This window comes from Glycine max, unplaced genomic scaffold, assembly GCF_000004515.6.
Source record: "Glycine max cultivar Williams 82 unplaced genomic scaffold, Glycine_max_v4.0 scaffold_22, whole genome shotgun sequence".
Classification (NCBI taxonomy): Eukaryota; Viridiplantae; Streptophyta; class Magnoliopsida; order Fabales; family Fabaceae; genus Glycine; species Glycine max.
The window spans coordinates 144,599-170,105 of record NW_024464702.1 but is presented as its reverse complement, the minus strand read 5'-3'; the positions used below and the strand labels follow the sequence as shown (position 1 = coordinate 170,105).

General features: G+C 35.4%; 1 pseudogene; it reads left to right on the top strand.

Moving 5' to 3' along the window:
* Positions 1-12,920: 12,920 nt before the first annotated feature.
* On the top strand, positions 12,921-24,915 carry LOC121174483 (uncharacterized; annotated as a pseudogene).
* The last annotated feature ends 592 nt before the right edge of the window (positions 24,916-25,507 follow it).

Below are 25,507 nucleotides of genomic sequence, written 5' to 3'. Positions count from 1 at the left end.
GACTATTTATTGGAGTAAATCGGCTTATAAATATACCGAGAAAAATTCAGGTAGTAAAGAAATCACAATTGAGACTATTAATTAGTAAAGTATATGTATATGGTTAAAAGATCTTCATTGTTAATCATTGAATTACTAGTATGTTGCTCACTCTTTTTCCTAGGATTCTTTAGTTGCTCAAACCTCTGCCATGTCAAGGTGAAAGCTACAAATTTTAGCCAAATAGGTACAAATTCAATAAAAGAGACATCACTTTATATTTTGTGCATAAAGGATAATAAATATAATAATTAAGAAAAATCTCCTACTTTAATTTTTTTGAGTTTAAGGTAAACGTTTGGAAGGAAAAAAAGGAAGGAAATGTAATTTTCGATAACATAAGAAATAAATTTTTTAATTTGGTAGAAGAATAAAAAATCTTCTTATACTGTGTTATTTACTTTTGGAAGATGAGTCAACTTGGTATCATGTTATACTTAAAGTATATTTGTCTTCTTTAATAAATACAGTTTCCCAATAAGACCCTAAACACAACCATAGGTTCTTTAATAAATACAGTTTTCCAATAAGACCCTAAACACAACCATAGGTTCCAAATAATGGCCTAAATTTGGTTAAAAATTATTGATCCATGTTTGAAACAATGTAATGCATACTCAAACAAACACTTATATATAGTGTCTCAGCCGAATTTCAATATAAATAATAAATACACTATTAGAAATTACACTTTCAACATCGGTTATTTAGGGCATTCTACATCAGCTCTAAAACCGATGTTGAAAGTGACGATGTTGAATGTATCATCGTTAACATCGGTTTTCAAAAACCAATGTTAACATAAATATGATAACATTAGTTTTCTAAATAACAGATGTTAAACACAAAGAACTACAACAAAAAAAGTGTATGCATGACGAAAGTTGACATCGGTTTTGTAGTAAAACCGATGTTAATGTTATATATTAACATCGGTTCTCTAGAAGAACCGATGTTAATGTCATATATTAACATCGGTTTCAGTAGAAAACCGATGTCAACATTGATGATGCATATACTTATTTGTTGTACGTCTTTGTATATAACATCGGCTATTCATAGAAAACCGATGTTAGTGTACAACTTTAACATAAGTTATTTATAGATAACCGATGTTAACATTTGTACATTAACATCGGTTATTCATAGATAGCCGATGTTAACTTATGTACATTTACATCGGTTATGTATAAATAACCGATGTTAATATAGAAACGGTAACATCGGTTATGTATGAATAACCGATGTTAATGTACAAAAGTTAACATCAGTTTTGTGTATGACTGATGTTAAGGTTCATGTCGACATCGGTTTTTGTAAATAACCGATGTTGCTTACCATATTAACATCGGTTTTTGTTAATAACAGATGTTGTTTTCAAGTATTTTTTATATATATACTTTCTGTTTTTACAGTAAACTCAAAGTTGTACCTGTCAAATGCAATTTCAAGCCCAATTCACAGCAAATAAACATTTTATTATGCTTTCAAGCAGTTTTAATGATAATAAACATCAAATAATTGATTTATCATAAAGAACAATCATCAAATGAATTCAATGTTCATATTACATAGAAAATGTCAAAAATGTTAAACCAAAGTGAACTAAGCTAAAGATAATGTCCCTAAATCCTAGGCCTGATCTCTAACTCGGAGATAAAACTGTGCCCACTGGATCCGCAATGCCTTTAATCTCTCTGGCTCCAATGGTCTAGGATCGTTAAAATACTGCATGATGAAATAAATCATAATAAGTTAATAATGTAATACAAATTATAAATAAATCGATTTTGTTTGAAATAAACTTACCGCTTCCCAATTATTCCTAAAAGTTCCTAAAATGATGATGGACATCCAGTGCATCACATAGTAGCTGCACTCAGTACTTCCTTTTTGTCTATTACACTAAATACATAATGAAATTTGGATATTAATTAAACAACTAGTGTACAAACACATAAAGAAATATATATAAGTGGAAGTTTTATGTAAATGACGTACCTTGACGACAATCCACCTAGCAGGAGCCTTTGATTTAGGCTGTGGAGCATCATCAAGACCTTTTAAAGCACTGTTCCAGATGAGTAACAATTAAAAACTGGTGTTGTACGTTGAGGTATTTCAATGCAAATGTATTTAAAAGAACACTAACCTATTAATAATCCCCTTAAGGTAGTTGTATGGCCTATTATGTAATGAACAAAACCAGACAACTAGGTGTTCCTTGGGCAGGATTACCACCATCTGCCAGTGTCTGCTGCAGTGGAGACTAATATGGGTTAGTACATTAGTAAACATTAATTAAATTCAGTTATTTTGTGACTTACCCATTTAGGTAGGCTCCAAGATAGACATCGCGTTTTGAACTCTGCATCCATGTCTTTATGTAACTTTCAGACTCAAACTGCGATTGCCCAGACCTCTAAATGGACTGTGGCTCGAGGAATCCATAGATATCAGAATTCCCCGCTCGCATACATGTTTCAGTGAGATGCCTGTTTTATGTTAAGTCAAAGTTAAATATTTATGAATTGAAAGCAATAACTTAGGTAATTAAAAGTAATATAAAATGACTTACAAAATCCACAACTGTAACACTGATATGCTGAGACATTGACCACCGTGTGCGATTTCGGAGAGGTCTTCGTGCTTTATGTAGAGGGGGAAATCTGGATTAAAGACCCCGAACACAGTGGCATCCCATCTAACCTGATAAGGCCTCGAGAAAAGCTCTGGGATGGTCAATGTCATCAGATAAAGCGGATCATCGAGCTTTGGAGGTGGTTTTGCAGGAGACACAACTACCTGTTCATGAAACAAAGTTAAATAGCCTAATTTGAGGCACGCTTAATGAATTAATTTAAAAAGAAGAAACATATAGTAAGGACAATAAGTACCTGCTGTGATAAAGACTTGACCAGATGTGTCAGCCAAGAAAGGAAGGTGTGAAGTGTCTGCCCCACTAAGGAAACCTCATCAGTGGGTACAGGAACTGGACCAGATTTTTGCTGTGCAAAAAAAAAAAAAAAACTAGATGCCATCAGAAAATAAAAAAGTCATAGCCATAAAATGGTGTTTAGCGGGAAACCCACTATGCTATAGCACCATGGCTGCTATTTAACAAACAATGGATATGAAATGCGTATAGCCCAACTAATCTACTTGAGTAGTATTTTTATCTAATCCTGATTTTTCTTATCAAGTGCATTAGTCAAAACAAACATGTCTAAGTTTAAAGATTATTTCAGAGGGCAGGAGCTAATTCTAGCTCTGTGTGTGTTCTAAATTCTATTTACATCAAAGGAGCTACCGTGAACAACACTAAATCTAATTATGAGGAGCTCAAAGCTATTGGCAATTGGCACAGGATTGAGGAAACTATTTCTTAAAGCATTCTCAGTGTAAGAAATTGATTTCAGCAAGCATGAATCAATCTTCAACAATAAACTAATCTTCAGTGACACTGAACATAAGAAGTTTAGGGGCAAGAGAAACCAGGTTGAGAAGGGAAAGCTTTCTCCATTCTTCTACTTAGAAAGATGCATCATTAGTTATCACTTCTCATAGCCGCAAGGGCAATCTAGGAGTTGTTTTGGTTGTGTAAAATATGTCAATTGCATTGATAGAACTACCTTATCAACATATCTAAAATTGGTTGCATATATGAACTAAGTTCAACATAATAACAATGTGTTCAAGCTCATCAAGCCAGTCTTCAGATTTAGTAGATACTAGTTTTCCATAAGAAAAAGTTGATCTCTCGACTGAATCACCAAAAGAGGAGAAAATTTGGGTAAATTATGAAGTGTTTTAGTCATTTTGGTTTTGCAGATCAGGCTCCAAAGCATTTGAATCTTTGTCAGTATATTGACTCTAGGGCGCCCAGTCTAAGGCTTCATCAGCAATCAACCCACCAACAAAATGAAACATCTATATTGAAAACTCTTTCTTCAGTTATGCTTTCATTACAAGGGTATTCTTTTCAAACTTTTTATCATTTCATTTATTATAATATATTACCTTGCTCTGCAAGCTTTTCTATTAAAAATTTATTATGAAAGAGAATGAAGTCGTATGAGTAAGGATTGGCGGTTCTGTAAATGAATTAAAAATAAAAAAAAAAACATAATAATACCAATCTGGGTATCAATAACTGGAGTACTCCAAAAAAAGTTATAAACTAAACACATGGAAATTTATGTTGGATAAGCATAAACCAAATGTGTGTTTAATAACCGTGGCAACTAGCTGTGAAAAATCTGCAACTGATGGTAACTACAAAGCAAAAGCTAATTTTCAATTCTATAAAATGCTCAAGAGTTTCATGCATTTGTATTGGATGGCTGAGGTTCATAAATATCCTTAGATTTCGTCATCCACTAATGAGAAAGAAATTGTTCAGGTGCCATAAGGTGGTGTTACATTTATATTGTAATAACGTGTGTCCTTTGCTTAAAATAGACTCCTCTACATAATGAGCAATATACTTGTTTTGAATTTTTTTTTTTTGCATAGTCTATTAAAGGTATTAGTCTGTTCTTACTCTTGTTTCATATATAGGTTATTTTAAGTCAATGAACGTTGTTAGAAATTAGATTAGATTATTGGAAGACTGGAAAATAGATAAGCAATTAGTCTGGTGTAACAATGTACACTGATTCTTATAATGAAAGTGGCTAAAATAATTTATTTTGGCAAGTCCACTGTATGCTTCAATACCACCCTATTATCTCCTGGTTTTAATTGTCCCACAGGATGATGGAATACTTGTTATTCCTACCATAGCAGGCAATCAACTAAAGCTTAATACAAAGAAAGGTTTTTCCTTAGAGTTCCATGATAGAACATTTGCATTATCGAGCATTGCTAGTGTATCTAGATGTTGTCAGGTAATTTGATATCCTTTAGGTTCAGAGGTAAATATTTTTCTTCTCTAAATATTTATTAATTGTTCTGATATTTTGACTTACATATATAGGCTTTTAAATTATTTGTTCCTGATAAATTTCTTCTAGACACGATCTTGGATATTTATTCAACTCTTCAAGAGCAAGTTAGTGTTGGTTCCTATTCTTTTCCATTACCTAATATCAATGGCAACAAGGAAACTTCTGAACTTTTAAAAGAGAAGGATAGATTTCTCTGAGCATTTCTTAAAAGTTTTTTAGTTTAGTTATCTGGTAAATTCTGTGATGTGACACTGGATGTCGCCAAATTATGGTGTGAGTTTCAGATTTAAATGTTTTAGAGTCTTTTATAAGATGTTAACTGAAATTATTGTTTTTTTTTTCTATTTCTAGTAGTTAGCAAATATGTGTCTGCAGTATCAACTTATATTTTATTATCTGAAGTAGCAAGCAAGAAGGGTTGGGAAACAATACCATTGACAATATGGCTTTGCTTGCCTTAGTGAAAACTCACTAACTTAGCTTGGCTTAATTCAAAGATCAATTCTATTGAATTCGAACTTGAATGTTTGGCTGGCAAAGTTGAATTTGAGCATACTCATACTCTGATCATGGGCTCTTGAACTGGCTCAACTAAATTATTTAACTTTTTTCTTTTATGTTTCTTCAAAGTTAATTAAAATTAATTTTGTATCATTTGATGAGAGGCTATGTCACATTCCCTTAGATGAAGCAAAGCAGATATACTTTGTGGCCATGCTATGTGTTCAGGAGCAAAGTGTGGAGAGACCAACCATCAGGGAAGTGGTTGAAATGCTTGCACAAGCAAAGAAACCAAATGCATTCCAAAAGCAGTTTATCCTTTGGGGGGAGAGGAAGCTAGCTAGATGGAAACAACACCATTTATCCTTTGGGGGAGAGTGACCCTTATTCAGTCCACCCTATCATTGATCCCCATTTATTTTCTATCTTTTTTCAGGTTGCCCAGAAAAGTAGCAGATAATCTCATTGGAATCCAGCGCAGCTTTTTATGGGGAGGAGGGTCAGAGCAAAGGAAAATAGCGTGGACCAAATGGGAAACTATCTACCTCCCAAAACAAAAAGGGGGCCTGGGTATAAAAGACATAAGGACCTTCAACAAAGTTCTTCTCGAGAAGTGGAGATGGGATTTGTTTCACCAAAGCAAGGAGCTGTGGGCCAGAATATTGGCTTCTAAGTATGGTGGGTGAGATCACTGGTGGATGCTAAAAGGGTCAACAATGAGTCAGTGTGGTGGCAGGATTTGATGGCGGTGACCCATGACCAACAATTCAATAATGTACTTCAACAGTGAACAGTATGGAGGGTGGGCTGTGGGGATAAAATTCATTTCTGGGAGGATTAATGGACTGGAATTGGTCAACCACTAATGCAGAAATACCCTAGGCTATTTCAGATATCCCGCCAGCAACAAAAATTAATTCTGCAAATGGGGAGCTTCACAGATTCAGCATGGGAATGGAACCTTTCTTGGAGAAGGCCCCTATTTGACAATGAGGTAGCCTCGACTGTAGGTTTTTTGGAAGATATATCTCACACTGCACTCCAACAACATGCAGCAGACAGCTGGGTATGGAAACCTGAATCCAATGGATACTATTCTTCTAGGAGTGCCTACATTCTGCTGCAAGAGAACTCAGAGGAGGGAAACATGGATGATATATTCAAGGACTTATGGAAGCTAAAGATCCCAGCTAAAGCATCAATTTTTGCTGGGAGGTTAATTAGAGATAGATTACCGACTAAGTCTAATATGCGAAAAAGGCAAATTGATATAAATGACAGCCTGTGTCCTTTCTGCAGTATTAAGGAGGAAACTGCATCTCATCTTTTCTTTGACTGCAGCAAAACACAACATTTTGGTGGGAATCCCTATCATGGATAGGCACCTCGGGGGCCTATCCTATAAATCCAAGGCTCCATTTTCTGCAGCACAACAATGGGATGAAAGGTGGGAAGAAATACAATAGGTGGAAGTGTTGGTGGGTAGCTCTAAATTGGTCTATTTGGCAGCATAGAAATAAGATTATTTTCACGAATGCTCCATTCAATGGCAGTAACTTGCTGGAAGATGCACTGTTTTTGGCATGGACATGGTTCAGAACAATGGAGAAAAATTTTACAATGCATTTCAACTATTGGTCTAGCAATCTACCAGCTGGTTTTTTGTAAACTAGGGTAACACCAGCTGTGGTTTTTGTAATTTTTGCCACTTTTTAGTAGGCTAGTAAGCTCCTATCAGTTTGTATTCAGCCTGATATGAGGATTTACCAGCCTTACTTACATACTCTTGCATTTATGGTACCTCTGGTACTCCCTCATATATCAATATATATTATTTTTGCTGACAAAAAAAAAAACATTCCAAAAGCAGTGATCTACTACCAAAGAACCAAAAGACAATTTGTTTATGACTATATCTGACCCTAGTCCTACATATAATTGATTCTATGTTACAAATTTCCCTAAAGATTTATCACTAGTAATCTCTATTGGTGCTCCAAGCAGTCTATAGATTTAACAGAGACAAACTTCAACATGTTTCCTAAGTAAACTACAAATGAAAAAGAGATCAAGCTTACCTCGAACCCTAATAGTGACAATGGCAGTGAGATCTAACAAAATGACATTAAACTTTAAGCTTTCCTCGTACCTCAATCAGCAATACTGCAACTAAAGACGTATTATTATTATTATTATCATAAATAAAACATGAACACCCATGGAAACTTAGCATAGACGAAGTTGACCTACGTACCTCGCGGAGAAAGCTTTGAGCTTTGAGCACCCACGACTGTTTCAGCACCCTAGTAGCAACAGTGTATGTTGGGTTTTCTTTGAGCCAGACTTCCAAGAACAGTGTAGGGGGTTCTGTGGGTTCAAGCGAGGAGAATGTGGGTTTTCCGGCAGTGTAGGGGTTTTGTGGGTTTGAGCAAGGACAATGTGGTTGTCGAGGGAGCGGTTTCCGGCAGTTTTCAGGCGGGAGGAGAAAGAGAAGAGTGATTTCACGGTGACAAAGAGAAGAGGCAGGGCAAGGTTTTCGAGCGCGCGCGGCTTGTGAAATCCCAATTTTTAACTTATAAACATAACAACATCGGTTTTTTATGGATAACCGATGTTAACTGAATATAGTTAACATCGATTTTGTAAAAACCGATGTTAACATCAAATACATTACATCGGTTTTTTAACAAACCGATGTTACCATATTCATCTAACCATCATGTTAACATCGGTTTTTTAAATAACCGATGTTAACATCAAGTAGTTAACATCGGTTTTGCTATAATCGATGTTAAGTAACTCCATTTAATTACAAAAATGCCACCGCGCTTTCGTTAACCAATGTTAATAGGGCGATGTAGAAAGCCTTTTTTTTAGTAGTGATAGTTAGCGAAAAAAGTGTTGCACACATTCCTTGAACCACCATAGGCACTACAAGAAAAATGCCTTATACCTACAAACACCTTTACCTATAAACATGAATTAGTGTAGGTAAACTTTAAAAATACTTTATTACCTACCATTGTTTAATGTAGGTTAAATTCAAAGACTTATACTTACAGTTTTTAGTATAGGTAAATCTTGGAAAAAATATATAAATTTTTTTTTACCTATAACTATGTAGTGTAGGTAAAACCTTATAAAAACTTATTCCTACTGCTAAATTGTACGTAAAATAAAAAAGATTTTTACTTACAAATGGATGGATAGTGTGGATAAATTAATGAAATTTTAAGATACTATTAGTGTTTAATTTGAATTTGGTGTTTACTCTTATTTTAATTGCCATTGTCGGCTTTTGCACCCTCCTCTCCGCCTTCTACTACACTGAGTTTGTCGTCAACATGCCCGTCGCCGGCGGCGCCTTCAGCTACCTCCGCGTCACCTTTGGTCCATGCTTTCCAATGTCACCGTCGCCAGAGGCTTGACGGCGTACCTAGGCACCACAATCGGAATCTCCTCCACCAAATGGCGCCTCACGGTGCCGTGTCTTCCCAAAGGCTTCAACGAAATAGACTTCGTCATTGTCGCCGTCATTTCGCTCATCACTCTCGTCATCTGCTACAGGTGCTTTCCATAGTTCTTACAATGAAGCTTCATTCTCTATCTTGAGACTCTTGTGTTATTAATTACAGTATAAACCTTAGGGATTTCTCATTCCTATCTTCTACAAATTCTCCTACAAGGCTAGAAATTTTTCTGAGCAAATATATACCAGATTTTGATTTTGATTCTTTTAGCATGCAACTCTATATTAATGCTGCTGCATTGTAATGATCACATCTGCAACTTACTGAAATGCGGCGCAGCTTAGGCATTTGAATGCTTTTTGAATCACTGTATTTGGCGTATTTTGTAACATCCCAATTTTTGTAATCTAGATTAAAAAGGATTGTTATTTATAAATAAATAAAGTTTTAGAAAAATGATGAGATTTTATAAATAAATAAATAAGGAGATATAATTATTAATTAAAATAATGATTTGAGAGAAAATAAAAAGGGTATTTCATTTATTTGTTTGATAGAAAATAAAATAGAGTTTGTTTTTATAAAATAAATAAATAAATAAATATAGAGCAAATAATAGGCTGAGTCCCTAGGTATAAATAGTTATGTTAAGTCAGGTGCTTCTTTTTTACCTCATTTCCGTTTTTCCTCTTCTCCTCTCAAAACCCTTTCTTTTTTCCGCAGCCCACCAAATCTGTCTCAGAAAAATGACGATCTCGGACTCGTTCACCGTTGGATCGTCGTGAAATTTGAGTACCACGTTCGCAACCAAATGCCGAACACTCTCACCGTTGGGAATTTCAAAATCATATCTGAGCGTAGAGGAAAACCCTTCGCATTGTAGCATTTTAATTTCCCGCAGAAACCCAAAACTGTCTCGGTAAAACTACGATCTCGGTTTCGTTAACCGTTGGATTTTCATGAAATTTGGATATGCTGTTCAAAATTCAATTGTGCACACTTCCACCGTTGGGATTTTGGAGATAATATTCTTGGAGGGAGAAAAATGAATCGCATGAAGACAGTACAAGTGGAGGTTTTCAATCCCTTCTCCGTCTCTCTGACGTTTGGGAACTCTATCGGAGCAGTCGGAAGAATAACTGAAGGAATCTCAGGGAACCGTTAGAGATGTTACTATCGCTGCTGAAGACACGTGAGTCCGCTCAGAGGTAAGGGATGAGTTTATCGCAATTGGGGGTTAGAATGAACATGTGTAGGGATCCTTAGAGAACTAAATTTGGGTTTTATTTTGGGATGTTTATTAAATTTCAATTTTTCCTTTATGATTATAAATAAAATATTGATGTCCTAATGAAAATTGCTTGATAAATTATGCTCTTGATATTTGTATATTTCGACCTATGATTTTGATATAATTGTGTAATATTATTTGAGGGGTTTTAGTCCTCATGTTGTGATAGTCTTTTGTATAAATTGTTATATTGAGGATATGAAATGATGATTCAAATTGTGAGTATGTGATGAATTGTGGAATAACATGTTGCTTTGAGATTATAATATTGTTATTGAGATTGAGTATAAGTGTAAAGTTGAACATGTGTTAATTTGTGAGATACGTGTAAACATGTGATGGTGGATTGTGACACTATGAGATGTGAAATTGTGAATGAGTTTTAGTTGTGGATAAGTGTGTATTTAACACTTGATGTGAAATTACTTGTGTTGTAAGCTATGAATTGTACAATAACCCGACCAGTGTTATCTTGAGAAAAGCGTTGATGCGCAGTGTTAAAGAGAAAATGTAGGTTTCCTATTTAGGAACCAATGTTAAATCGTAGCGCAATTGTGTTGAACGTGTTTAAAACACGAGTGTAAGGTCGTGGGTATTGTATAATTCATGAGCAGTGTCTGCATGCAAAAAAAAAATTATTTTAGGGGTTGCACCTGAATCAAGAGGGAGAAGCCCTGACGGACTCTTCGGAGTGTAGGCCTTGGGGGTCATCGGGTTTGAGTGCTCCTTTAAGCCTATGCTGATCTCATATGGTTGGAGCATTCTCGCAAAACATCGTGACCCTGACTGGTCTCCCTATGATCTTACTTAGTGAGAGTGACCTGACAAACCCCTTGTGTGGTGTGTCTTGTTATGTACTCCTAAGCGTCCCAGGGTGGTTTTTCACTGACATGGTACCACATTGCATATAGGCTTGAGTCTTAGCATAACTGTCGCATACGCTTGCTAATTGTTTATTATGAAATTGATGTGTTATTATGTCTTGATCGGAGTGTGTGATTCCTGTGTATAATAATTGATGATTGAAAGATGTGATTGATGAATGACAAAGTGATGAAATAATGTGAGATATGCTAAGTAAATTGTATTTGGCTACTATATGTTGTGTTGTTTCTCTCTAGTAGTTAGCAATGTGATAACTCACTCCCGGTTTGCTGTTTGTGTTTGGATCCTGTGATGATCTTGAACTTTGTGTTCGGGGAGCAGATGAATAGGTGGATGACTATGAAGAACCTCATGCTAGAGGACACGGGAACACCACGCTCTGATAGGATGTGACATTAGGATATAGGTTCTATATTAATTGTATGAGACTTATATGACTTTCTTTGAGTCGAGATGACTTTATTATTTATTTGGACAAGTTTGAATATGATGTAGAAGAAAGTGAATGTGAGCCTTTTACCCATTTGAAAAGCTTGTATTTAAAAATGTTTTAAAAATACTTTTAATTAATATTTGAATTTTTATTCCTTTATTAATATATATGTGAGGGGTAGAGGGTGTCACATATTTGGTTTGGCCGTTAGCAAATTCAATGCATGGATATATATCGCACACCTACACAAAAACACCTACACCGGAGATATATATCAGTTATGGCTTTGTGTTCAGTTTTTCTCAATCTTCATCTTCTGCTTTTTGTTTGTTTGACCATAGAAGCATTAGGTGTGGCAAAGCCTTCAGTAGCTAGTTACCTTAGCCAGGAGATACTAGCAGAGCAAAAAGCTGATAGAGTGCATAGATTACCTGCGCAGCCTCCGGTCAAGTTCCACAATATGGTGGTTATATCACTGTCTATGAAACTCAAGGAAGAGCACTGCTCTATTGGTTTTTCGAGGCCACTCACAAACCAGAACAAAAACCCGTTCTCTTATGGCTCAATGGAGGTACTTTTTTTTAATAACCCAGCTCTTCATGTATAGATTTATATTGCAATCGTTTTTCTTTAGTGTTCACTCTCATGACTAATACATGATAACTTAACGAAAGGTAAGGGTAATTTCTAGTGAATTTAGCTTTTAAATCTTATGGGCTAGTTTAGTCTTTATCTTTTGATTTTAACATGTATTAAAAGGAATAGAGAGAGATGAATTTCTTGATAATTTATGGAAATAAATGGAAGATAGGGATGCTGATTAAAGTCAAGCATTTAATTTTTCTTGATGTCAAGAATCACAAACCAGAAGGTCAGGAAGTGAGTGCAGCAGGAGTAAACATTCATAATCACATGAATGAAGGCAGTGGCTGGATTAACTCAGCCTAACAATGCAAAGCCTATTGCTGATTCCAGTTTTTCCAAGGCTAAACCAGAAGATTCTTTGGACTCTCAATTCAAACCGCCAGAAGCTTCACAACTTGTTTTTGTCTTCACTATTTTATTCATGTTTGGTTGCTCAAATTAAATGTATTGATCTAATTTTTTAACATTGCTATTTTTCTTTGTAGGGGAAAACACACCCAACTCAACTTTTTTTGCTTTTGATGTCCACCCCAACCCAATTATGTGTGTTTAAGCTGTATTAGCAGTGTGATTTGTTATATTTTGTGAAAACTGGGAATTTCATTCTGTAATTGTCTGTTTGTGTACTGGGCTTGCTTTATTGCAGAAGCAAAGGAGACACTCTCTTGTTTTGTAATGGCCTTTTCTCTCACTCTGGTGTCTTACAGATGAAAATGTATGTTTCTACCATTTTTGTTTGTTTTCAAAATTAATACACCAATTTCAATTGAACCTTTCTCTTTTATATTGGGATATCATTGATGTTTAATAGCTTTGTCACAGCTTAGAGGGCAATGCTGGTGAACTGACAAATTTTGAGGTCCTTGATTTCTTACGAGCTAAAGGAGCTTCAAAGGATCCAACAAGAGTTATTGCCAAAGTAGCGCAGTCTGAATACAAGGTTAGATTTGATTTTTCTAATAAATGGGAATACTTGTAAGTTTTATTGGTAGATGAATGTTCTGTATATCTAGCAGGTTTATGATTATTTGGTTGACACTGCTACCTCTGTTCAAACAAGAGAGAGCATCAATGAGTTCTTAACAAGTGTTAAATAGTACGACCTGGCAAAAGCTGAGGCTCTGAACATATTAAACATTGGGTCAGCTACTGATTTTGAACTATACCCAGTAAGTATCAATATTTTGATTTTCCAATTTATGTTACACCTAAGCATTTAGTTAGAAGTTTTTAGCTCTGCAATTTTTTAGCTATGACCACATTGTGAACAAATTATTTAAATAAATACATGTGATCCGTATGTCTATCAAATTGATATAATGTATCAAATTTTAAAATTCAAAATTCAAATTTAAATTGAGATAGACTAAATTTAAACAATAGGGAGAAATAAAAAACTTAAAAATAAATTAGTGTGACATACTTGATACAGGAGAAGTTATATAGCTTATCATGAAAGAGAGTGAGTAGTTCCTAATATTCTCTTGTTCAAGAGTGAATACTTTTATAAGGGTGAATTTATGCATCAAAATATAACATGTTGGTCCCGAATAAAATTTTAAAGTGAAGCTTCATCATCTTTGCATTCCAACATTGAAACGGTTGGGCTGGCCCATGCATTCCAACTTTAATAGATGTACATGTATGATATTATAAAGTTGGAAAGCCTACACTACCCTCTAAATCTACCCCAAAGTAACTCTTTAATAAAAATATTTATTTTTTATTTTAATATCATTTGTTAATTAATAGTATTACCAATAGTTGCATTGTTTCATTGAACTTGATTTACATCATGGAGGAGGATAAAAGCAATGGATATATAAATTTAACCTACACTTCTTTTTAAGTTGTCAATTAATTAAAAATTCCTTTTTATATTGCTTCTAAAATATTTATTATTTCCTATTAAAAATATCTATTATTAAAATTAAAAAATTAATATGTATCATAATTTATGATTTAATAATAATAATAAAATATACTCCCAGTATATATACTGATGCAATCCTACCCCGCAAGGGCATTGGGTACAAAACTCCAAGTAGATTGGGCTAGAGATCCAAGGGAAGGCCCTAGGGTTCTCATGAGCCTTAGGGTAGATTTCGAGCCCATGGGCTAAGTATGAGCCCGCTTATCTTTGCAAATATTAGAATAGGTATTTCCTTCGTAGGCCTTGTATTTTGGCCATTCTAGTAGTATAGGGTTTTAGCCATGTATTTCGGGGCATTTTGAGTAGTCTTTGTAGTAAGGACTTTTTTTTGTATTTTCATGTTTTTTGTCATAGGGGTGAGCTTAGCTATTATAGGGGGTGTGTAGCTAAGCTCTGGCTTCTCATCTCAAGGAGGTGAGCTTAGCTATTAGAGAGGTATGTGTAGCTAAGCTCAAGCATCTTTAGGAATCTTCTTAAGGAAGCTTCTCAAGGAGGTGAGCTTAGTTATGACAGGGGTGTGTGTAGCTAAGCTCTAGCTTCTCAAGGAAGTTTTCTCAAAGAAGCTTCTCAAGGAAGTTTTCTCAAGAAAGTTCTCAAGGAAGCTACCTAGTCTATAAATAGAAGCATGTGTAACACTTGTTGTAACTTTGATGAATGAGAGTCTTGTGAGACATACTTCAAAGTTCCACTTCTCTCCCTCTTTTATTCCTTCAATTTCGTACTCCCCCCCTCTCTCTTTCTCTTCCTCTTTCTTTTCCTCCATTGAAGCATCCTTCCAAGCTTCTTATCCAAGGCTCATCTTGGTGGTGAAACTCCTTCTTCCATGGCTTACTCCCTAGTGGATGACGCCTCCTCTCACCTCTTCTCCTTTGTCTTCTGCTGCATCTCCATGGTGGAAAATCACCATTAAAGGACCTCATTGAAGCTCACAGATCCAGCCTCCATAGAAGCCCCACAAGCAAGCTTCCATCAAGTGGTATCAGAGCACAAGAGCTTCAAGTAGGTGCTCTTTAAACCTCCATTAATTTTTTTGCTTTACCTTCTCTTCCATTGTTGTTTCTTCATTTTTTTCTCCATGTATCTCCTCACATGTCTTGTGATAAATGTTTTAAACATGATTCTTTAGAGTTTCCACCGATTAAACTTGCTATAGAAGCTAGATTTGATTTTCTATGCTTCAAATTTCTTGTTCTTGTTCTTGAACCATGAATTGTGTTGAGTTTGGGTTCCTTTGAGTTTTGTCTTGTTATTTTTTGTGGCTGAAACCTAAACCATAAAATTCTTACAAAAATATTAAAGTAGAAGAAAACCTCAAAAATCTAGAGTGACTTGTTCACCTATTGTAGTTTTGTCATAGAAGTCATGTCTAGTCATGAAACTTGTCACATAAGATTTCTTATGTTGTGCTGAATTTTATTTTCTTGTTTCTTTGTCTAACTGATTTGTTCATGAGTGTATGAAATTCTTTAGCCTATTATTTGATTTGAGTAAAATCTTTCATGTTAATTAGTCCTTAACATGTTCATGCAAAATTCTTAGAGAGTCTTTGATTGTGAACCTTTTCTTGAACTTTTAGGTTTCCTTATGATTGTGTCTATTGTGAATTTGAGTTTTGGTGATTGAATTGCTGGCTGAAATGTTGATCCTAAGTGAATATTGAACTCCTAAAACTGTGTTAAAAAATCCTAGTGAGTTCAACATACATAGGAAGGCTGAAAGCAAGCCCAAGGCAATCAATATACCATGCTTAAAAAAATCACTGGTGCTGGCAGCTTGGACATACAAACTTGTAAAAATTACTGAGAATTGGTTACTTCGAATTTTGAGCTGAAATTTTTACTGAATTTGCTAAACATATGGAAAAAAGTTATAAAAAAAGAACCAAGTGATTTGGATAAAAGGAAAAAAATACGAAAAATCACATAAGTTGGCAGGAAAATCAGTATCCAGGAAAAAAAAATGAAAGAGAAGTGTGCTTGTTGTTTTGGCTCAAAATTTATTCTATAATTGGTGCCTATGTTATACCAATCTTAGTTCCAAAATTTCAATTGAAAATTAGTGTGAAGACAAGTGCCAAAGCTAAAGGTTTTTTGAGTTTTTTTTTTTAGTTTTTTTTACTCTACTCTAGAGCCATTCTAAGTTTCTCTTTGAGTCCTAGCTTGCTTCTATGTCCTTTTCATTGCTTTAATTGTTGAATAATCCTTGAAAAATTGTCTTGTTAAAAATCCATTGGTTTAGCTTTCATTTCATTTTTTTTTTCTTTGGTTATTGCTTGTCTCTTTGTTTCCTTGTTTGTGGGTTGCCATATAGGGAATTGGAAGGAGGATTGGTGCCATCCTTGAAGAATTTGAGTCAAGAAGAAAGGTGCCAACTGTGAATGCATGTATACATGATTTTGATGATGTCAAAGAAGAATCTAACAAGGCTGCTTCAAATGATAAGCATTTGCTTCAAGAATAATTCAAGATTGCTTCAACAAACAAAGCCTTGTTTCAAGATTCACTAAAGACCAAGCCTTGCCTTAAAACAAAGTGCTTTCAAGACATGCAAGGCTCTGGTAATCGATTACCAGGAAGTGTAATCGATTACCAGAAGACAGGGTTGAGAAATAGCTGTTGAAAAAGGTTTTGAATTTGAATTTTCAACATGTAATCGATTACCATATGTCTGTAATCGATTACCAGCAACGAAACTTTGGAAATTCAAATTCAAAAGTCATAACCCTTCAAATTATAACTGTGTAATCGATTACACAAACATTGTAATCGATTACCAGTGGAAAGTTTTCAGAAAATCTGCCAACAGTCACATCTTTTCATTAGATTTGTGAATGGTCATCAAAGGCCTATAAATAGGTGACTTGGGCACGAATTTTAGACAGAGAGTATTTTTGGTCCAAAAATGTCTTATCCTCTCAAAAGACAATGAGAGAGATTCCAAAAGAACTTCATTGTCAAATGCTCTCTCAAGAAATCCTTGATCAAACACTTGCAAAATCTATAAGGATTCTTACATGATCTTCATTGTAATATTCTTCTCTTGAAGAGAGAATTCTTCTTTCATTCTTCTTATTCAATGAGATTGGTTAAGAGACTGTGAGTCTCTTGTTGTAAAGCATCTGAACACAAGGGATGGGTTGTCCCTGTGTGGTTCAGACTTTGTAAAGGATTTTACAAAGATAGTGAAAATCTCAAGTGGGTTGCTTGAGTACTGGACGTAGGCACGGGTTGTGGCCGAACCAGTATAAAACTGTGTTTGCATTCTCTCTTCCCTTATCTTATTTATTTTGTTGCAATCAATTGTGTCTTGCATGTTTAAAGAACATTGTTAAATTGATTGTTGTTGTTTCTTCTGTATTCTAAGCCTATCCCTCTTAAGATTATTGAGGCCACAAGGTCCAACACCAACCACCTTAAGAGCTATTGGACTAAGAAGCACTCCAAATTGAGTGAATCACCAAAGAGAGAACAACCACCAAAATTGAGGACCGTTTTGTAATTTTGTAATTTGCAATTTACTTACTTTCATTGCTTTCAAGTTTTGTAACAAAAAGGCCTTTCATTGGAAGTGTGTTGGGAGCCTCCAATAGGTTACCAAACTTCCATTTGTGTGTAATAATTTTAGGCAATTTTTCCTTAGGATAGTGAGTGTTTTGTTGGGAACCTTGAATGTGGTCATCCAAACACTCTTAGGATTCGCCTAGTTTACATTTCTTGCTTACTTTCATAGCTCATATCCTTTACCTTCCATTGTCAAACCACCTAGATAGCTTTCCTTTTACCAATTAGTTTTTTTTTACCTTATCTTTCACACCTCTTTTAGTGTTTATTTTGGCTAGTTTCAACCATAGTTTCTTTTACCTTTTTGTTTTCAAACCTCCAACAAGAAAGAACCACAACTTAGGAACCAACATGAGTCATCATTCATCTAGTGTTAATGACGAGGGTACTAGTCATAAAGACCCTTTATCTAGAATCTTAGATGAGTTGAGTTCCCTTAAGCTATGGAAAGAAAAACAAGAGAGAAAAGAAAAAGGAAAAAAAAAGAGTGGAAGAAATAAGTCAAGATGAAAGAAAGAAAATAAGAGAAGAAGAAAGAAGAAAAATAATAAAAGAAATGAAAAGAGAAAAACATGCCTCCTATAGTAGTCATAACTCTTGCAAGAGCCTAAGTGAAGAACTTTGTGACTATTACGAAGGAAGGCATAGCTCACATCTTAGACCTCACTCCCATAGAAGAGAAAAGGAAAGAAAGCCTCAAGAGGCTAACATTAACCTCTCATACTTCCATGGGAAGGACAATGTAGAGGCTAACTTAGATTGGGAAATAAGGGTAGAGCAACAACTTAAAAACAAGTCTACTTCAAAATCTTATAGCTCTGACTCTTATCCAAAGAAAGACCAAGGTCAAGGCATCTTAGGGGTGACACCTTCTAAGCCCAAAGATGATAAGGGGAAGACAATAGAAAAGCAAGCCCCTAAGGCTAGTATGCAAGAGAAACCTAGCTCTATAAAGTGCTTTAAATGTCTTGGAAGAGTACACATTACTTCTCAATGCCCCACCACAAAAACCATGATTATGAGGGGCCAAGACATTTATAGAAGCCAAGATGAGGCTACTACTTCACCTTCCTCTAGTGAAAGTGAAAAAGCAAAAGGGGAAGAATCTAGTGAAGAAATCTACCCCCAAGAAGAAGGACAACCATTAGTGGTTAAAGAGAAGTGTAAGGAGGTAAGTGTCTCCTCCAAGAGTTTAGCTAAGAAGGAAACTCATTTTACAATAAAGACAAACATTAAAGAAACTTTCCCTCTTAGACAACCTCCACATTTTCTCTTTTGTAAAAAGGCACTTGCTAGCATTGCCACACCTCTTGGGCTTGAGTTTATTCCTCAAGTAAAGAAGTTGTTGGATGAGGGTTTGGTTCGCAAGAGCTTAAATCCTTGTTCTTTGTTGGTGCCTAAAATAGGTATTAATAGGCACCAAGTCCCTAAAATAGGTGGTATGATGAATGTTTTGAGTGGTGCAACACTCTTTTGTAAAATCACTCATGCACCCAACATCTTCATGATTTGTGTACATAGGGACCCATTAGGTAGGTTTGTTCTTATTTTTAGTTTCAATACAAACTTAGGTACTCATATGGGACACCTTAGGTTTGTCATACTTTTTGGTAGGAATAATCAATATGAAAATACAGAAAAAGGTATGTTTTATTGCGTTACTTTTCTTAATTTTTCAAATAGTGATCAAGGGGTTCCCATGAACCCTAAGAGAATATAGGTCATTCCTGAGTGGCCCACTCCACCAAGTATAAGAAAAATTTGGGGCTTCCATGACTTAACAAACTTTTACAAAAGGTTTGTCCCATATTTTTCTATACTTGTAGCACCACTCATTGAGTTGGTGAGAAACCATGTTCTTTTATGGAAGATGCCTAGGAAATGGGTTTTCAGACCTTACCTTCAACATACCAAACACCACTAATACATATATTTTTGTTCTTTTTACAGGTGTTGAGGGAAGAAGCCCAGAGTATGAAGAACCTCGGGATTTGAGGTCAAATCCTTTCCAAGGTGGAGGGAATGATGCAATCCTACCCCGCAAGGGCATTGGGTAGAAAACTCCAAGTAGATTGGGCTAGAGATCCAAGGGAAGGCCCTAGGGTTCTCATGAGCCTTACGGTAGATTTCGAGCCCATGGGCTAAGTATGAGCCCGCTTATCTTTGCAAATATTAGAATAGGTATTTCCTTCGTAGGCCTTGTATTTTGGCCATTCTAGTAGTATAGGGTTTTAGCCTTGTATTTCGGGCATTTTGAGTAGTCTTTGTAGTAAGGACTTTTTTTTTGTATTTTCATATTTTTTGTCATAGGGGTGAGCTTAGCTATTATAGGGAGTGTGTAGCTAAGCTCTAGCTTCTCATCTCAAGGAGGTGAGCTTAGCTATTAGAGAGGTATGTGTAGCTAAGCTTAAGCATCTTTAGGAATCTTCTTAAGGAAGCTTCTCAAGGAGGTGAGCTTAGTTATGACAGGGGTGTGTGTAGCTAAGCTCTAGCTTCTCAAGGAAGTTTTCTCAAAGAAGCTTCTCAAGGAAGTTTTCTCAAGAAAGCTTCTCAAGGAAGCTACCTAGTCTATAAATAGAAGCATGTGTAACACTTGTTGTAACTTTGATGAATGAGAGTCTTGTGAGACATATTCAAAGTTCCACTTCTCTCCCTCTTTTATTCCTTCAATTTCGTGCTCCCCCCTCTCTCTTTCTCTTCCTCTTTCTTTTCCTCCATTGAAGCATCCTTCCAAGCTTCTTATCCAAGGCTCATCTTGGTGGTGAAGCTCCTTCTTCCATGGCTTACTCCCTAGTGGATGGCGCCTCCTCTCACCTCTTCTCCTTTGTCTTCTGCTGCATCTCCATGATGGAAAATCACTATTAAAGGACCTCATTGAAGCTCAAAGATCCAGCCTCCATAGAAGCCCCACAAGCAAGCTTCCATCATATACATATTATTTTCTATTACTTTTTTTTAATGCAAAGCTATATAAAAAGGCATAGATATTGTATTAGTTGGTACTTAGTATTTATATTGTTGTCTCACTTGACCAAATTTTATATATTGTTCACCAAACAAGTAAAGTAAATTATATCTTCCCATGCTATTGTTGGTTTGTATTCAATGTTCTATTTGTTCCAACATATCACAAGTATAAAGTAAACTATATTGCTTAAAGGTTTTTGTGGCAAGTCACTTGCTTCTTTCCCTCGAGGTGAGTTTATTTTTGTTCCTGCATATCACAATCCTCAGCATTTTGGAAACTATTTGTTCCATGTGATCCCAGATTGGATCATTTCCTCCCTGCCCTTCAAGATGATGATAATTCATAATATGAGGATTTTTACATTGACGTTGTCTATGTTCTTTTTCTTTTTGCTCCCATGATTGTAAGTATCCCGTCACTATTGACATTGTTATTTTGTAAATTGGACTGGATGTTTCTACTCTACAGCAGTTGGATGATTGAGATGCTATGAGAATCCAAAGAATAAGATTACTGCAGTACCTGCCAAGGAAGAGCAAATCTGGGGTGCATTCTTCAAGGTAACAAGATGACATGAGTTTAAATATAATTATCGGTGCTGCTCTCAGTTCTCTTTGTAGAATATTCTTTTCATCTGTTTAGAACAGAGAATCAGTGATCAGTCCCAATAGTAATATAAGGTTAATGTCAATTGAGACTGCATCAAGTACAAAGGGAAAATGTGAGGTCAAAGACAATAGAATAGGAGTTCACAAAAAGCCAACACATACAGCTAAATTTCACTAAACGGAAAATGTAGTGTCCAAAATGAATGGGTTAGACTAATTTAAACTTAAATCTTCATATCACTTTTGAAGGTAATCTTAGAGCTTAAGAAGTTAGAGTTGAATATCCATTACGTAACTAGGATTGCCAGTTGCAACTAAATTTCACCGAGGTAATAACATTGTAAGTTCCTAAGAGCAAAATTATAATCTAAGCAAGTTCGGTTAGGCTCTCAAGTGGTTGACAAGTCTTGTTTAGGTGGTCTTTTTGGCCTTGGTTAACAAGAAAATCGAGTGTTAGGTACAAAAATTGGAAAGCTCCACTACACATAATAGTGGTATTATTTATTTGAATATTTGTTTCTGCATTCATGGTTAGTTTGCTTATTTTGACCGTGTGACTCTCCCCATTTATGAACTTTGAGACTTATATCTTATGATATATTTTGTCTATTAGATGTGATGAACTATCAGGTGGAAGGGTCAGCAGTCCTTGTAGGCACAGAGTAAAAGATCCATTTTCAAATAGAGTACCGTGTGATGCATTAATGGAGTAATGTGTTTATGTGCTTGTGACGGTAAGGCTTACATGCGAGGCCATGTAAATACTTTTAATGATAACTATGAGAAGAGTGCGACTGGTAGTAAAGTTTATTATGGTGTTCATTAGCTAGGATTTTCTCTGTTTCTCTGTTTCCAATGCCAAGGTGCATCCCTAGTTACCAAACAGGTCATAGCCTTTCTAGTTAGGCTCTCAAATTGGCACCCTAGAATTGTCTTCTTATTAGAGGTGTTCATGTTAAACATATTTACCTACAGTTGAAGAAGATAGGTACATATTAAAGACATTTACCTAAAGTTAGGAGATGTAAGTAAAAGTTAAATACTTTTACTTACACACTATACATAGTAGTTAAAACCTATAGTGACAGACAATTAGTCGTCATTATACGCCTCCTCAAAGTTGACGGAAGAAACGTCCGTAGGACAAAGTCTATCATACATTTACCTACGGATTTTTTTATTTATAGTGATAGTTTTTGTCCGTAGGTATAGGTCATTTTTCTTTTAGTAAGGCAAAATAACAAATAACAAATGTGAAACCAAGGCATTAATGTACCCAAGGCATTAAAAATTACAAGATCGTGTCATATTTTATTTTTAGGCTTTATAAGAATAATTTGTTCAATAGTGACCAAATTTTGCTATCTTTATAATTTCTTAGTCACTGTCTCCAGTCTATTGATTCTTTATTCAAAATCCATTAACCCCTCAATAAATTGCCTTGATTCATTTTTCCCATTTCCATCTCCATAGTCTTCCTCCAAAGCCTCCGTCTCTTGGGTCAACAGTGTCTTGAGAAGGATTTCTAAATTGAACAGTTTTCAAAGGAGAAAATTCAGGTGCAATATCAGCATCATTACCATTTGTACTTGCTTTTGATACATGAGGTCCATGATGGCAAAGTAGCTTTAGAATGCTTTTTTGCCAAGTAATATTGTTTGCAATTTTTTAAAGTAGTTTTGGGTATGCAGTTATTTTTCAATGCAATAGCTTTGGTGTCAGAGAATGCAATCACACAATCTGAAACTTCTTGATGCATTCCAAATTGCATAGCCACTCTCTATGTGGTAGGTACTTTTTTATAATACATTGTTGCAAACAAGCATCGAAATACTCATGCATATAACAACCAAAACTATTTTCATTTATCCAAATTACTCTCACATGGTAACCAAGTTTCCTTTTTTGGATTAAAAGACCTAAACTTACCAACAATTTGAACATGATTAAGGATGCCAAGGAAAATTGCCCCTAGTAGAGTCCAGGGAAAATCTCACACCGTCAATTTTCAATTGATTAAGCTTGTTCCACCTCAATAGCATAGATTCTTCATTGGTAATCAGCCTAGGCTATGGTTGCTAATTTGTTAATCTCTCACACACCCAAGTTTGGATCAAGTAGTAAAAGGGTGACCAAAGAGTTAACTACAATTCCAATTTTTCATTACCAGTCAAATAAACTATTGTTTTCTTCGATATACCAAAATCATTTTATATGTTGGATAAAACTGTTGGTCACAAAGCTGATTCTCACCAGCAAGATGAACAACAATAAAGAAAACAAACTTTCTCACCAAGCCACTAGGAGAGAAGCCAATCATCGCCAAGCAAGTTGCAAGGGATGTTTCATGCTCAATTTCACTCCCACTATTGACAAAAATCCATCCATGCTAATGTTTATATAAACCCCACTCTTTTTACTCCTTGGAGATTGTTGTTGTCCCTACTCTTTTTACTCCTTGGAGATTGCTGTTGTCCTGTTCTATGTATCAATTTCTTCTCCATTTTCATCATTTCCTAGCTTTGAAATGGGGTCAAGACAGGATCACCAACAGTTGCAAAACCCTCCAACACCATCACATCCTCCAAGGTGACATTTTTCTCACCCTAGGAGCACAAAAAGGTATTTGTCTAAGGACACAACTTCTCAACAACCCAAAACACATGTTTTCAACCCAAGTGCTTCATAGTAAAAAATGAAAACATGTTTTTTGGGGTTGTTGAGAAGTGGTGTCCTGAGACAAATACCTTTTTGTTACCCTAAGGTAAGAAAAAAAAACACCTTGGAGGATGTGATGGTGTTGGAGAATTTTCCAATAGTTCATGATCCCGTCTTCACCCCATTTTGAAGCCATGAAATGATAAATGTGGAGAAGAAATTGATACATACAATAGGAAAACAAACTACAAGGCATAAAAAGGATGGGGTTTATACATTAGCAAGGGTTGATATTCATCGATAATGGGAATGAAATGGAGCATGAAACATTCCATGCAACTTGGTTGGCAGAGATTGATTTCTCTCCCAATGGCTTGGTGAGCAAGTTTGCTTTCCTTGATGTAGATAATCAGCTTTGCGACCAATATTTTAAGCCAACATAAAAATAGTTTTTTTTTTTGCTATATGCATGAGAGTTTCAATGCTAGTTGTCACACAAATGTATTACGCAAAAGTACCTATCACATAAAGAGTGGCAATGCAATTTAGAATGCATCAAGAAGTTTTAGATTGTGTGGCTACATTCTTTGGAACCAAAGGCATTGCATGGAAAAATTACTACATACCCATATCTAACGGGAATTTCTATTTTCCTGTTTGGATTTTTTGAGGGAGATGTCACCACGCGTTATGCAGGATGGTGGAAGCAGTCAATACTGTATCATCATCGTGATTTTGCAAAGAATATTACTCGGTGAAAGAGCAGTCTACGCAATGATGCTGGTGTTTCCACCTGAATTTTCTCCTTTGAAATCTATTTTATTTGGAAATCCTTCCCAAGACACCGTTGAACCACTGATGGAGGCTTTGGAGGAAGATTATAAAGATGGAAATGAGATAAATGAATCAAGGCAGTTTATTGGAGGAGTATTGGATCTTGAAAAGAGAATCAATAGACTAGATACATTGACTTAGAAATTAAATATAACAAAATTTTGTCATTGTTGAACAAATTATTAGCTTATAAACCAAATCTTTACCATTTGTTAATATGTTTTACTTATTTCTGATACTAGCATAATTAAATGACATGAATGTTCACAAAATCAAACTACAATATGATCTTGTAGGATTTAGCAATATGTTTGTTTGTGTATGAAAGGTATGTATTTTTATAATATCTTACGACATCAACCTATGCTTCGACATGGTATGCGTGCACACATGCACGAGCAAAATTTATCTATTATGTTAGTTGAAATTGGAGGTGATGACTCAACAAAAGTTAAGGAAAACCAAAGAAAACAACTAGCGATGATAGTTTCCTTATTTCTCTATGTGCATAAGGGAAGAATGGAAGGGGCATGGTTACAAAGAATCCGGTGATTTTCTGCATTCAAGGCCTTGGTAAGAGTCACATGTCATGACTCTTGGTGAAGAGTCACATCTCATGTTTGTTGTGCATCTATTCATACTTTCACTTCATATAAGTGAACACAAAATCTCATGAAATGATACAATCTTTAAATAATTTTGAAAATTTCACATAATCACCCACCATTTTAAA